The sequence below is a fragment of the Lissotriton vulgaris genome, chromosome 1_1 (genome assembly GCF_964263255.1).
Source record: "Lissotriton vulgaris chromosome 1_1, aLisVul1.2, whole genome shotgun sequence".
Classification (NCBI taxonomy): domain Eukaryota; kingdom Metazoa; phylum Chordata; class Amphibia; order Caudata; family Salamandridae; genus Lissotriton; species Lissotriton vulgaris.
The window spans coordinates 8844789-8859438 of record NC_141685.1 but is presented as its reverse complement, the minus strand read 5'-3'; the positions used below and the strand labels follow the sequence as shown (position 1 = coordinate 8859438).

General features: G+C 59.2%; 1 pseudogene; it reads right to left on the bottom strand.

The window, feature by feature from the left end:
• Positions 1-13014: 13014 nt before the first annotated feature.
• Positions 13015-14445, bottom strand: LOC147736948 (syncytin-2-like; annotated as a pseudogene).
• Positions 14446-14650: the final 205 nt, after the last annotated feature.

Below are 14650 nucleotides of genomic sequence, written 5' to 3'. Positions count from 1 at the left end.
GGGCACTGCCTGAGGACAGACGGCTGAGGGCACTGCCAGAGGACAGACGGCTGAGGGCACTGCCTGAGGACAGACGGCTGAGGGCACTGCCTGAGGACAGATGGCTGAGGGCACTGCTGTGAGAAGTTGGCCCGATATGCAACGTTCGCTATTCTAGCGACCGCTATGTATCGTTCCAACGACCCTTATGGTGTTTGGTTGTAAGTCAACCTATAGACCAGCTATCCTAGTAGCGTGGATACGAGCAGTCTAAGGCTAAAGACTCGAGAGGGCGTGTTAAGCCAGCTGTTTACCACACATGTACCCCTTGAACACCAAGTGAAAGGACACCACACAAGTGTTATGAAAATAAACAGGATATTTATTAAGAATCACAACAGCCCTGTACTCTTTATGAGGACAGGGTACTAAGCACAAACCAAATCTCTTAGGAAAATACTTCAAGTGCACAATTAAAACAAGTGTCCGAGGACACGGAAAGTTTAAGGTCTCGGGCGGACCCGATAAGGCAAGTCGGAAGCGGGGGACTCGGGACCCTGGAGTAAAGAGGCTATGCAGGCACCGAAATGCCGAGTTACCTAGCCACGAGGGCTGCGGCTGCACAAGTCTTACAGGCGTCGGGGTCTTCGCTGACGAGCCAGGAGCCGGAAGAAAAGGAGTTGCTGGCCGGCGACCAGTGATGAATAGTTCGTAGAGATCCAAGCCTGGATCAGAGATTGATGATACCTGAAAGCAGAGGGGACCAAGTTCGTACTACTAGCCAGTAGTCAGAGGGTACCAGGAAGGCACCGGTTGGCCGTCACCTCGACCAGGTGAGTGGGCGACGCTAGGCTCTGCAGTCTCACGGACCAGGAGGCGTTGTCGGCGACCACGGTGGAGGTGCGAGCTGTCCCACGAAGGATGATGCTGTCGGCGTCGCTGGGCCCAGGATGGGGCAACAAGCCTTGGCAGATCTCAGGGCCACGTGGTGGGCCTAAGATGGCGTCTTGAGAGGACCAGGAGGGTCCGGGGTGCTTCTCGCAAAGATGGAAGCAAGGGCCAGTCTGGAGCAACCAGACCAGCAGCGTTGATTGTCGGATGTCGTCACAGAAGGGCACGAGCCAGCGGCTAGTGACCAGACAACGTGCTGAGCAGCGAGCAGAAGGGCCCCACGCAGATCGTGGAGATGCTGGGAGACTGCGCTTCGGTGCTGGAGCGGCTCAGGGTCGGGGCTTCTCGGACCCCAGAGCACTCACCAGAGAATTGCTTCGATGGTCGTGCTGGTTAAGAGCGTGCAGGTTCTGATGATGGCCGGTCCCTCGAGGTCTCGTCGCACCCACAGATCACAGCTGAGCTGATGGCGTGGGTAGAGGTCAGAGGTGCCAGGGAAGCCGGTTCTCGTCGAGCTGGGCCGTCAGATTCCTTGAGGAAGGACTTACAGCAAACCGCAGAGTTCTTAGATGGTGCCCGCTGATGCAGGGTGACTACTCCTTAGTCACAAGGGAGAAATCTTGAGAAGAGTCTTGAATGTCCTTTCGTAGAAAGTAGTTCTTGATTCAAAGATGATCTAATTTGGAAGGGTCCCCGCTCCGGCCTTTATTCTAAAGAAAGGGGTGGGTACATGACTAGGTCCTGCCCTAAGGGTGGGACCAGGAAGGGGGGTAGTTACACCCCTCTCCCCTACCGGACTTTCCCCAGGCCAGGGCTGGTGCCCCTGGAACTGGTTCTAACCGGCAGATGCGTAGTGAGCACCGGGGTGCCACTCCGCAGTCACCTTCTCGCAAAAGCCCTACCTACCCAGAATACACAAACCCTGTCTGGGACGGTGCGAACACCGCCCTCGACAGGAAACCCTTTGTCCAAGCTCTCCTCGCTGGAAGGACTCCCAGCAGCAGGAGGTCAGACTCGTGTCTGTGGTGGCAGCATCCATTTTGTGGAGCTGAGGCTTTAGTTAACTTTAACCGGGGTTCACAGTTACGTGCATGTCGTGTCCTTCTAGAAGGGCGGAATGCTAACCTCGTCGCCAGAATTGGTGAGGGGGCAGCATCCCGATTCGTATGACACCTTACTCGACATGCCTTGATAACGCGACACCGAAGTTACCGCTGTGGTACGCGTTATCATGGAACAGCCATTGGACCTTGACTCCGCAAGCTGCAACCGGGCTCGGCTCGGGCCAGAACCTAGTTCACACGAGCCCACGCACTCTGCCTTCAGGATTGTTAAGGCCTGCCATAGGAGTGACTGATAGGAACTCGGGTGTCCATTGTATGGTTAGATATAGAGCTACTATATCTAAAGCAAAGGGTGATTACACGTCTTCGCCCCAGCTGTCATGCAGCCAGTTGTGTCAAATTTAGGAGGCCAGCCAGGGGTGGCATAATACATGCTGCAGCCCCTGGCGGCCCTGGGTACACCTATGCCCTGCGTTACGGGGTCTGATAAGGTGGCCCAGTACCAATTGGTAAATGCACCTAGGGTACATCTCGTAATTTAGAAAGAGAACAGCCAGGTTGTGGGTCTGATTGGCAGGCCCACAGCCAGAGAAAGTCGTAAACCAGTGAAACAAAAGCAAAAATCTGGGTGATCATAGGATTGCAGACCCTACTCTCCTACAACTGCCTGAGGACAGACGGCTGAGGGCACTGCCTGAGGACAGACGGCTGAGGGCACTGCCTGAGGACAGACGGCTGAGGGCACGGCCTGAGGACAGACGGCTGAGGGCACGGCCTGAGGACAGACGGCTGAGGGCACTGCTTGAGGACAGACGGCTGAGGGCACTGCCTGAGGACAGACGGCTGAGGGCACTGCCTGAGGACAGACGGCTGAGGGCACTGCCTGAGGACAGACGGCTGAGGGCACGGCCTGAGGACAGACGGCTGAGGGCACGGCCTGAGGACAGACGGCTGAGGGCACTGCTTGAGGACAGACGGCTGAGGGCACTGCCTGAGGACAGACGGCTGAGGGCACTGCCTGAGGACAGACGGCTGAGGGCACTGCCTGAGGACAGACGGCTGAGGGCACTGCCAGAGGACAGACGGATGAGGGCACAGCCTGAGGACAGACGGCTGAGGGCACTGCCTGAGGACAGACGGCTGAGGGCACTGCCTGAGGACAGACGGTTGAGGGCACTGCCTGAGGACAGACAGCTGAGGGCACTGCCTGAGGACAGACGGCTGAGGACAGACGGATGAAAGCACTGCCTGAGGACAGACGGATGAGGGCACAGCCTGAGGACAGACAGCTGAGGGCACTGCCTGAGGACAGACGGCTGAGGGCACTGCCTGAGGACAGACAGCTGAGGGCTCTGCCTGAGGACAGACGGCTGAGGGCACTGCCTGAGGACAGACGGCTGAGGACAGACGGATGAGGGCACAGCCTGAGGACAGACGGCTGAGGGCACTGCCTGAGGACAGACGGCTGTGGGCACTGCCTGAGGACAGACGGCTGAGGGCACTGCCTGAGGACAGACGGCTGAGGGCACTGCTGATCTATGTGACAGAGGGCACTGCCTGAGGACAGACGGCTGAGGGCACTGCCTGAGGACAGACGGCTGAGGGCACGGCCTGAGGACAGACAGCTGAGGGCACTGCCTGAGGACAGACGGCTGAGGACAGACGGATGAAAGCACTGCCTGAGGACAGACGGATGAGGGCACAGCCTGAGGACAGACAGCTGAGGGCACTGCCTGAGGACAGACGGCTGAGGGCACTGCCTGAGGACAGACAGCTGAGGGCTCTGCCTGAGGACAGACGGCTGAGGGCACTGCCTGAGGACAGACGGCTGAGGACAGACGGATGAGGGCACAGCCTGAGGACAGACGGCTGAGGGCACTGCCTGAGGACAGACGGCTGTGGGCACTGCCTGAGGACAGACGGCTGAGGGCACTGCCTGAGGACAGACGGCTGAGGGCACTGCTGATCTATGTGACAGAGGGCACTGCCTGAGGACAGACGGCTGGGGGCACTGCCTGAGGACAGACGGCTGAGGGCACGGCCTGAGGACAGACAGCTGAGGGCACTGCCTGAGGACAGACGGCTGAGGGCACTGCCTGACGACAGACGGCTGAGGGCACGGCCTGAGGACAGACGGCTGAGGGCACTGCCTGAGGACAGACGGCTGTGGGCACGGCCTGATGACAGACGGCTGTGGGCACTGCCTGAGGACAGACGGCTGAGGGCACTGCCTGAGGACAGACGGCTGAGGGCACTGCCTGAGGACAGACGGCGGAGGGCACTGCCTGAGGACAGACGGCGGAGGACAGACGGCTGAGGGCACTGCCTGAGGACAGACGGCTGAGGGCACTGCCTGAGGACAGACGGCTAAGGGCACTGCCTGAGGACAGACGGCTGAGGGCACTGCCTGAGGACCGACGGCTGAGGGCACTGCCTGAGGACAGACGGCTGAGGGCACTGCCTGAGGACAGACGGCTGAGGGCACTGCCAGAGGACAGACGGCTGAGGGCACTGCCTGAGGACAGACGGCTGAGGGCACTGCCTGAGGACAGACGGCTGAGGGCACGGCCTGAGGACAGACGGCTGAGGGCACTGCCTGAGGACAGACGGCTGAGGGCACGGCCTGAGGACAGACGGCTGAGGGCACTGCTGATCTAAGTGACAGAGGGCAGTGCCTGAGGACAGACGGCTGAGGGCACGGCCTGAGGACAGACGGCTGAGGGCACTGCCTGAGGACAAACGGCTGAGGGCACTGCCTGAGGACAGACGGCTGAGGGCACGGCCCGAGGACAGACGGCTGAGGGCACTGCTGATCTAAGTGACAGAGGGCAGTGCCTGAGGACAGACGGCTGAGGGCACTGCCTGAGGACAGACGGCTGAGGGCACTGCCTGAGGACAGACGGCTGAGGGCACTGCCAGAGGACAGACGGCTGAGGGCACTGCCTGAGGACAGACGGCTGAGGGCACTGCCTGAGGACAGATTGCTGAGGGCACTGCCTGAGGACAGACGGCTGAGGGCACTGCCTGAGGACAGACGGCTGAGGGCACGGCCTGAGGACAGACGGCTTACGGCACTGCTTGAGGACAGACGGCTGAGGGCACTGCCTGAGGACAGACGGCTGAGGGCACTGCCTGAGGACAGACGGCTGAGGGCACTGCCTGAGGACAGACGGCTGAGGGCACTGCCAGAGGACAGACGGATGAGGGCACAGCCTGAGGACAGACGGCTGAGGGCACTGCCTGAGGACAGACGGCTGAGGGCACTGCCTGAGGACAGACGGTTGAGGGCACTGCCTGAGGACAGACAGCTGAGGGCACTGCCTGAGGACAGACGGCTGAGGACAGACGGATGAAAGCACTGCCTGAGGACAGACGGATGAGGGCACAGCCTGAGGACAGACAGCTGAGGGCACTGCCTGAGGACAGACGGCTGAGGGCACTGCCTGAGGACAGACAGCTGAGGGCTCTGCCTGAGGACAGACGGCTGAGGGCACTGCCTGAGGACAGACGGCTGAGGACAGACGGATGAGGGCACAGCCTGAGGACAGACGGCTGAGGGCACTGCCTGAGGACAGACGGCTGTGGGCACTGCCTGAGGACAGACGGCTGAGGGCACTGCCTGAGGACAGACGGCTGAGGGCACTGCTGATCTATGTGACAGACGGCACTGCCTGAGGACAGACGGCTGAGGGCACTGCCTGAGGACAGACGGCTGAGGGCACGGCCTGAGGACAGACAGCTGAGGGCACTGCCTGAGGACAGACGGCTGAGGACAGACGGATGAAAGCACTGCCTGAGGACAGACGGATGAGGGCACAGCCTGAGGACAGACAGCTGAGGGCACTGCCTGAGGACAGACGGCTGAGGGCACTGTCTGAGGACAGACAGCTGAGGGCTCTGCCTGAGGACAGACGGCTGAGGGCACTGCCTGAGGACAGACGGCTGAGGACAGACGGATGAGGGCACAGCCTGAGGACAGACGGCTGAGGGCACTGCCTGAGGACAGACGGCTGTGGGCACTGCCTGAGGACAGACGGCTGAGGGCACTGCCTGAGGACAGACGGCTGAGGGCACTGCTGATCTATGTGACAGACGGCACTGCCTGAGGACAGACGGCTGAGGGCACTGCCTGAGGACAGACGGCTGAGGGCACGGCCTGAGGACAGACAGCTGAGGGCACTGCCTGAGGACAGACGGCTGAGGACAGACGGATGAAAGCACTGCCTGAGGACAGACGGATGAGGGCACAGCCTGAGGACAGACAGCTGAGGGCACTGCCTGAGGACAGACGGCTGAGGGCACTGTCTGAGGACAGACAGCTGAGGGCTCTGCCTGAGGACAGACGGCTGAGGGCACTGCCTGAGGACAGACGGCTGTGGGCACTGCCTGAGGACAGACGGCTGAGGGCACTGCCTGAGGACAGACGGCTGAGGGCACTGCTGATCTATGTGACAGAGGGCACTGCCTGAGGACAGACGGCTGAGGGCACTGCCTGAGGACAGACGGCTGAGGGCACGGCCTGAGGACAGACAGCTGAGGGCACTGCCTGAGGACAGACGGCTGAGGGCACTGCCTGACGACAGACGGCTGAGGGCACGGCCTGAGGACAGACGGCTGAGGGCACTGCCTGAGGACAGACGGCTGTGGGCACGGCCTGATGACAGACGGCTGTGGGCACTGCCTGAGGACAGACGGCTGAGGGCACTGCCTGAGGACAGACGGCTGAGGGCACTGCCTGAGGACAGACGGCGGAGGGCACTGCCTGAGGACAGACGGCGGAGGACAGACGGCTGAGGGCACTGCCTGAGGACAGACGGCTGAGGGCACTGCCTGAGGACAGACGGCTGAGGGCACTGCCTGAGGACAGACGGCTGAGGGCACTGCCTGAGGACAGACGGCTGAGGGCACTGCCTGAGGACAGACGGCTGAGGGCACTGCCTGAGGACAGACGGCTGAGGGCACTGCCAGAGGACAGACGGCTGAGGGCACTGCCTGAGGACAGACGGCTGAGGGCACTGCCTGAGGACAGACGGCTGAGGGCACGGCCTGAGGACAGACGGCTGAGGGCACTGCCTGAGGACAGACGGCTGAGGGCACGGCCTGAGGACAGACGGCTGAGGGCACTGCTGATCTAAGTGACAGAGGGCAGTGCCTGAGGACAGACGGCTGAGGGCACGGCCTGAGGACAGACGGCTGAGGGCACTGCCTGAGGACAAACGGCTGAGGGCACTGCCTGAGGACAGACGGCTGAGGGCACGGCCCGAGGACAGACGGCTGAGGGCACTGCTGATCTAAGTGACAGAGGGCAGTGCCTGAGGACAGACGGCTGAGGGCACTGCCTGAGGACAGACGGCTGAGGGCACTGCCTGAGGACAGACGGCTGAGGGCACTGCCAGAGGACAGACGGCTGAGGGCACTGCCTGAGGACAGACGGCTGAGGGCACTGCCTGAGGACAGATTGCTGAGGGCACTGCCTGAGGACAGACGGCTGAGGGCACTGCCTGAGGACAGACGGCTGAGGGCACTGCCAGAGGACAGACGGCTGAGGGCACTGCCTGAGGACAGACGGCTGAGGGCACTGCCTGAGGACAGATTGCTGAGGGCACTGCCTGAGGACAGACGGCTGAGGGCACTGCCTGAGGACAGACGGCTGAGGGCACTGCCTGAGGACAGACGGCTGAGGGCACTGCCTGAGGACAGACGGCTGAGGGCACGGCCTGAGGACAGACGGCTGAGGGCACGGCCTGAGGACAGACGGCTGAGGGCACTGCTTGAGGACAGACGGCTGAGGGCACTGCCTGAGGACAGACGGCTGAGGGCACTGCCTGAGGACAGACGGCTGAGGGCACTGCCTGAGGACAGACGGCTGAGGGCACGGCCTGAGGACAGACGGCTGAGGGCACGGCCTGAGGACAGACGGCTGAGGGCACTGCTTGAGGACAGACGGCTGAGGGCACTGCCTGAGGACAGACGGCTGAGGGCACTGCCTGAGGACAGACGGCTGAGGGCACTGCCTGAGGACAGACGGCTGAGGGCACTGCCAGAGGACAGACGGATGAGGGCACAGCCTGAGGACAGACGGCTGAGGGCACTGCCTGAGGACAGACGGCTGAGGGCACTGCCTGAGGACAGACGGTTGAGGGCACTGCCTGAGGACAGACAGCTGAGGGCACTGCCTGAGGACAGACGGCTGAGGACAGACGGATGAAAGCACTGCCTGAGGACAGACGGATGAGGGCACAGCCTGAGGACAGACAGCTGAGGGCACTGCCTGAGGACAGACGACTGAGGGCACTGCCTGAGGACAGACAGCTGAGGGCACTGCCTGAGGACAGACGGCTGAGGGCACTGCCTGAGGACAGACGGCTGAGGACAGACGGATGAGGGCACAGCCTGAGGACAGACGGCTGAGGGCACTGCCTGAGGACAGACGGCTGTGGGCACTGCCTGAGGACAGACGGCTGAGGGCACTGCCTGAGGACAGACGGCTGAGGGCACTGCTGATCTATGTGACAGAGGGCACTGCCTGAGGACAGACGGCTGAGGGCACTGCCTGAGGACAGACGGCTGAGGGCACGGCCTGAGGACAGACAGCTGAGGGCACTGCCTGAGGACAGACGGCTGAGGGCACTGCCTGACGACAGACGGCTGAGGGCACGGCCTGAGGACAGATGGCTGAGGGCACTGCCTGAGGACAGACGGCTGTGGGCACGGCCTGATGACAGACGGCTGTGGGCACTGCCTGAGGACAGACGGCTGAGGGCACTGCCTGAGGACAGACGGCTGAGGGCACTGCCTGAGGACAGACGGCGGAGGGCACTGCCTGAGGACAGACGGCGGAGGACAGACGGCTGAGGGCACTGCCTGAGGACAGACGGCTGAGGGCACTGCCTGAGGACAGACGGCTGAGGGCACTGCCTGAGGACAGACGGCTGAGGGCACTGCCTGAGGACAGACGGCTGAGGGCACTGCCTGAGGACAGACGGCTGAGGGCACTGCCTGAGGACAGACGGCTGAGGGCACTGCCAGAGGACAGACGGCTGAGGGCACTGCCTGAGGACAGACGGCTGAGGGCACTGCCTGAGGACAGACGGCTGAGGGCACTGCCAGAGGACAGACGGCTGAGGGCACTGCCTGAGGACAGACGGCTGAGGGCACTGCCTGAGGACAGACGGCTGAGGGCACGGCCTGAGGACAGACGGCTAAGGGCACTGCCTGAGGACAGACGGCTGAGGGCACGGCCTGAGGACAGACGGCTGAGGGCACTGCTGATCTAAGTGACAGAGGGCAGTGCCTGAGGACAGACGGCTGAGGGCACGGCCTGAGGACAGACGGCTGAGGGCACTGCCTGAGGACAAACGGCTGAGGGCACTGCCTGAGGACAGACGGCTGAGGGCACGGCCCGAGGACAGACGGCTGAGGGCACTGCTGATCTAAGTGACAGAGGGCAGTGCCTGAGGACAGACGGCTGAGGGCACTGCCTGAGGACAGACGGCTGAGGGCACTGCCTGAGGACAGATGGCTGAGGACACTGCCTGAGGACAGACGGCTGAGGGCACTGCCTGAGGACAGACGGCTGAGGGCACTGCCTGAGGACAGACGGCTGAGGGCACTGCCTGAGGACAGACGGCTGAGGGCACTGCCAGAGGACAGACGGCTGAGGGCACTGCCTGAGGACAGACGGCTGAGGGCACTGCCTGAGGACAGATTGCTGAGGGCACTGCCTGAGGACAGACGGCTGAGGGCACTGCCTGAGGACAGACGGCTGAGGGCACTGCCAGAGGACAGACGGCTGAGGGCACTGCCTGAGGACAGACGGCTGAGGGCACTGCCTGAGGACAGATTGCTGAGGGCACTGCCTGAGGACAGACGGCTGAGGGCACTGCCTGAGGACAGACGGCTGAGGGCACTGCCTGAGGACAGACGGCTGAGGGCACTGCCTGAGGACAGACGGCTGAGGGCACGGCCTGAGGACAGACGGCTGAGGGCACGGCCTGAGGACAGACGGCTGAGGGCACTGCTTGAGGACAGACGGCTGAGGGCACTGCCTGAGGACCGACGGCTGAGGGCACTGCCTGAGGACAGACGGCTGAGGGCACTGCCTGAGGACAGACGGCTGAGGGCACGGCCTGAGGACAGACGGCTGAGGGCACGGCCTGAGGACAGACGGCTGAGGGCACTGCTTGAGGACAGACGGCTGAGGGCACTGCCTGAGGACAGACGGCTGAGGGCACTGCCTGAGGACAGACGGCTGAGGGCACTGCCTGAGGACAGACGGCTGAGGGCACTGCCAGAGGACAGACGGATGAGGGCACAGCCTGAGGACAGACGGCTGAGGGCACTGCCTGAGGACAGACGGTTGAGGGCACTGCCTGAGGACAGGCAGCTGAGGGCACTGCCTGAGGACAGACGGCTGAGGACAGACGGATGAAAGCACTGCCTGAGGACAGACGGATGAGGGCACAGCCTGAGGACAGACAGCTGAGGGCACTGCCTGAGGACAGACGGCTGAGGGCACTGCCTGAGGACAGACAGCTGAGGGCACTGCCTGAGGACAGACGGCTGAGGGCACTGCCTGAAGACAGACGGCTGAGGACAGACGGATGAGGGCACAGCCTGAGGACAGACGGCTGAGGGCACTGCCTGAGGACAGACGGCTGTGGGCACTGCCTGAGGACAGACGGCTGAGGGCACTGCCTGAGGACAGACGGCAGAGGGCACTGCTGATCTATGTGACAGAGGGCACTGCCTGAGGACAGACGGCTGAGGGCACTGCCTGAGGACAGACGGCGGAGGGCACGGCCTGAGGACAGACAGCTGAGGGCACTGCCTGAGGACAGACGGCTGAGGGCACTGCCTGACGACAGACGGCTGAGGGCACGGCCTGAGGACAGACGGCTGAGGGCACTGCCTGAGGACAGACGGCTGTGGGCACGGCCTGATGACAGACGGCTGTGGGCACTGCCTGAGGACAGACGGCTGAGGGCACTGCCTGAGGACAGACGGCTGAGGGCACTGCCTGAGGACAGACGGCGGAGGGCACTGCCTGAGGACAGACGGCGGAGGACAGACGGCTGAGGGCACTGCCTGAGGACAGACGGCTGAGGGCACTGCCTGAGGACAGACGGCTGAGGGCACTGCCTGAGGACAGACGGCTGAGGGCACTGCCTGAGGACAGACGGCGGAGGGCACTGCCTGAGGACAGACGGCAGAGGGCACTGCCTGAGGACAGACGGCTGTGGGCACTGCCTGAGGACAGACGGCTGAGGGCACTGCCTGAGGACAGACGGCTGAGGGCACTGCCTGAGGACAGACGGCTGAGGGCACTGCTGATCTATGTGACAGAGGGCACTGCCTGAGGACAGACGGCTGTGGGCACTGCCTGAGGACAGACGGCTGAGGGCACTGCCTGAGGACAGACGGCTGAGGGCACTGCCTGAGGACAGACGACAGACGGCTGAGGGCACTGCCTGAGGACAGACGGCTGAGGGCACTGCCTGAGGACAGACGGCTGAGAGCACTGCCTGAGGACAGATGGCTGAGGGCACTGCTGATCTATGTGACAGAGGGCACTGCCTGAGGACAGACGGCTGAGGGTACTGCCTGAGGACAGACGGCTGAGGGAACTGCCTGAGGACAATGTCGGAGGGAAGATTAATTGTGGCAAGGAGGGGCCAGGGGACTCGGTGCAGCAGCTCAGAAGCCGCTCTGGGGAGACCCTTGAGAGAGAACTAAGGGAAATGGGACAGCTTAATTTGCACCGGGGTAGTCCTGGAACTCTTGCTCTAAAAACAGGAAAAAATTGATATATGAGCTTTGGAGACTGTTTCTGAGAGTTGTATAAGCTTTATTAGAAGACACAGCTTCCGGAAATATTCAATGATAGCATAAAACCCACATAGTACTTGGCCCTGTACCCAGCATTCTCATGAAAGTCATATGGGCCAGTTTGAGTTTACAAAGTACAGTTTACAGCTGCTATGAGAGAGAGAGACTATACTTTAAGAACACTTGTGAGTTCTGAGGCATATTGCATAGAAAAGGTTAAGCACATATTATTGGGCACACTCACCACTGCATGTAAGATGTCCTGAAAGTACACGTTTAAAGACTTTAAATGCAGTTGAGATAAAGCAAGGTCAGAGAAAACATAACATTTCAAATAGCGAAATATAACTTTAAATGCAACAAGGAAAAAGCATTTCATTACAGCAGAATATACAATAGGGGAGAATCTAAGTACATGGAACAAGGGCTATCGCGAGTAACCCCTGGGAAAAACTCCTGTCCGTCACCCTATGTGCAAACGAGGAGTAGTTCAACGATAATCTGGCGGACCACCCTTTTATATTGTTCAAGGGTGAGGGGCCTATGGTCACGCTATATCACGTCACCTCGAACCACATATCCTTCTATCGCCTCTCACGCCCCTGCCTAGTGACTTCCCATCATAAGTGTAGATGTGACTCCTTCTTGTAATTGTGTGGCACGTACGCCAGCCTAGACTGAGTTCCTGCCATTCTGACTGGAAGTTTGTCATTAATCAGAAATGTGCCATTATTGCTTCAAAGGATTCTATTCATGCGTTATTGTGCCAGTCTGCGATACGGATTTGCCACATTTATCCTCATTTATCAGACAGGCTCGAGAAGCAGCTTGTGGTGGGAACTTCCCTTTCCTCCGTTCACAGCTTTTAGGTGGGGGGCTCGGGGTGTGTTGCAAGAATAAGAAGGAACTTGAACTTTAATGATCGTAAACCTAACATACAGTGGGGTGGGGGCAGGAGTGCTGAGCTTCGCAGAAGTGGAGCTGGCAGAAGTCTGGGTCAGACCTGCTTTCTGCTTCTCTTTAAGCTGAAAGAAAATGGCAGTGCTCAGGCCAATGTAACTGAGGCCTATAACTACTAAGCAGCAGGGCCTACACAGGGTTCATGCTTAGCTAGTGATAAGAGTGTGCTTGGGTAACTGTGCAGTGAATTTTTCTCCCTCTGTCACTCCCCCCTCTGGTTCATATATATGAACCCAATTAAACATCATATGAACTGCATACTTAGCTGGAGATGGGGGTGGCCAGGGCTATTTTATGAAGAAGTTGTTCCTAAATCCTCTTCTGGCCCAATCTCTTACACATGGTCTCATAGGGAGGTACTGACTTTCAGAGGGGACCTGCGCTAAGTGAGGGTCAGGGATTGTACGCTCTATGTTCAACATTGCTATCTCTACATCTTCCCCTTGTCCCCTGTGTGTACCTGTGCAGTTCATCTCAACTTTCTTAGACCTTAATCTTCTAACATAATGCAACATAATCTGTGTTCCAAAATACACAATTACAAGCACACATAATATAGGCATTATAAAATTTAGTACTGCAGATAGCCATGAAGGCATCCAGTCCAAGTTGGACCAATTACTTAAAACATCTGCTTCTGTACTTCCATCCTCAGGCATCTGTCTCCCCAAATTGTCCAAGTCCTCAATGGCCTTTGTAAGTGTTCCGTTATCAGCATCATCGGCCAAAATGAAGACACAGCAGGACGATTTTCCCATTCTGGCGCATCCACCACTATTCATCGCAATTAACTGGTCTAGAACATAGCGTTGTTCCAGAACCATTAGTCTCAAAGGTCGTAGTTCTTCTTCCACGGCGTTGAACCCATCACGGGTGTTGTTAACAAGCTGCATCAGTTCATATCTCGTTACTTGGAGCCATTGAGCATTGGCTTTGGTCTGAAACATGGGGATAACTCCCCCAAAGAAAAGTTCAGCATCGTTGAAATCTTCCGGAACCTCATGGAATGTGTCATCTGAGGAGTACTTTTTGACTTCTCTTTTCCGGTGGTGGGGCAGGGTGACATCACCTGCCATTGGGTGTGCATGGATGTGGGAAATGTTCGCGGCTGGGACGACGAGATGCCATTCATGCATCGTCACGATAGAACAAAGTCCTTGCCATTGGGTGGCAACTGCAGATACAGATTTTCTCCGCAGATCCAGTAGATACCAATGAGGATGGATGTGACGTACTTCAGGTTCGAATTAAGACTAGTGCTCTTGTAATTGGCATTCCTGCCCACAGGTACCGTTCCACTACCTAGGAAGCAAAGGAGAGGAGACTTTAGCTTGTATTCTTTTTCCTGTGTGTATGGTGTACCCTCACTGGACGTGTATCTTCTGGTTTCCCTACCCCATATCTCAGCACACTCCCTTTCTATCTCCACATTTAAGTTATGTTTGTGCTCTTGTCCTATAGCTGTGCTACCTAAGGAGGCTGCCTTACATATTAAGTCATGTAGACCATTCCACTTGTTGTTAAAATAAATGTTGGCCTTCAGGTGCAGAATAGGTCTCCACTGACAAGGGCATGTGTCATGTGTGTGGTTACATTTGTGATGTTCAGGTGAGTGGCATTTGGATGGGGGCGTTGGGAAGGTGAAGTACCCTAATTTCTTATAGTGATGTTCCCAATCCTGCATTATGTCGGCAGGTACTTTCATATCACGGTAAACCTCCATTCTCCTTTCAATTTCCAATGGATTGGTGATGACCCTAAATGTTACATACTTGTCATCCCACTCTGTGGTATTTACAAATGCATCATCCACTTTGGCTGTATCTGACCATGTATGCAACAAAGAAACCAGTGTAAAAGACATTCGGCTGCGGGTGGTGGGACTTCTTTAGGAAAGATCAATTTATCTGTGCCTACAGCGTGTGGAA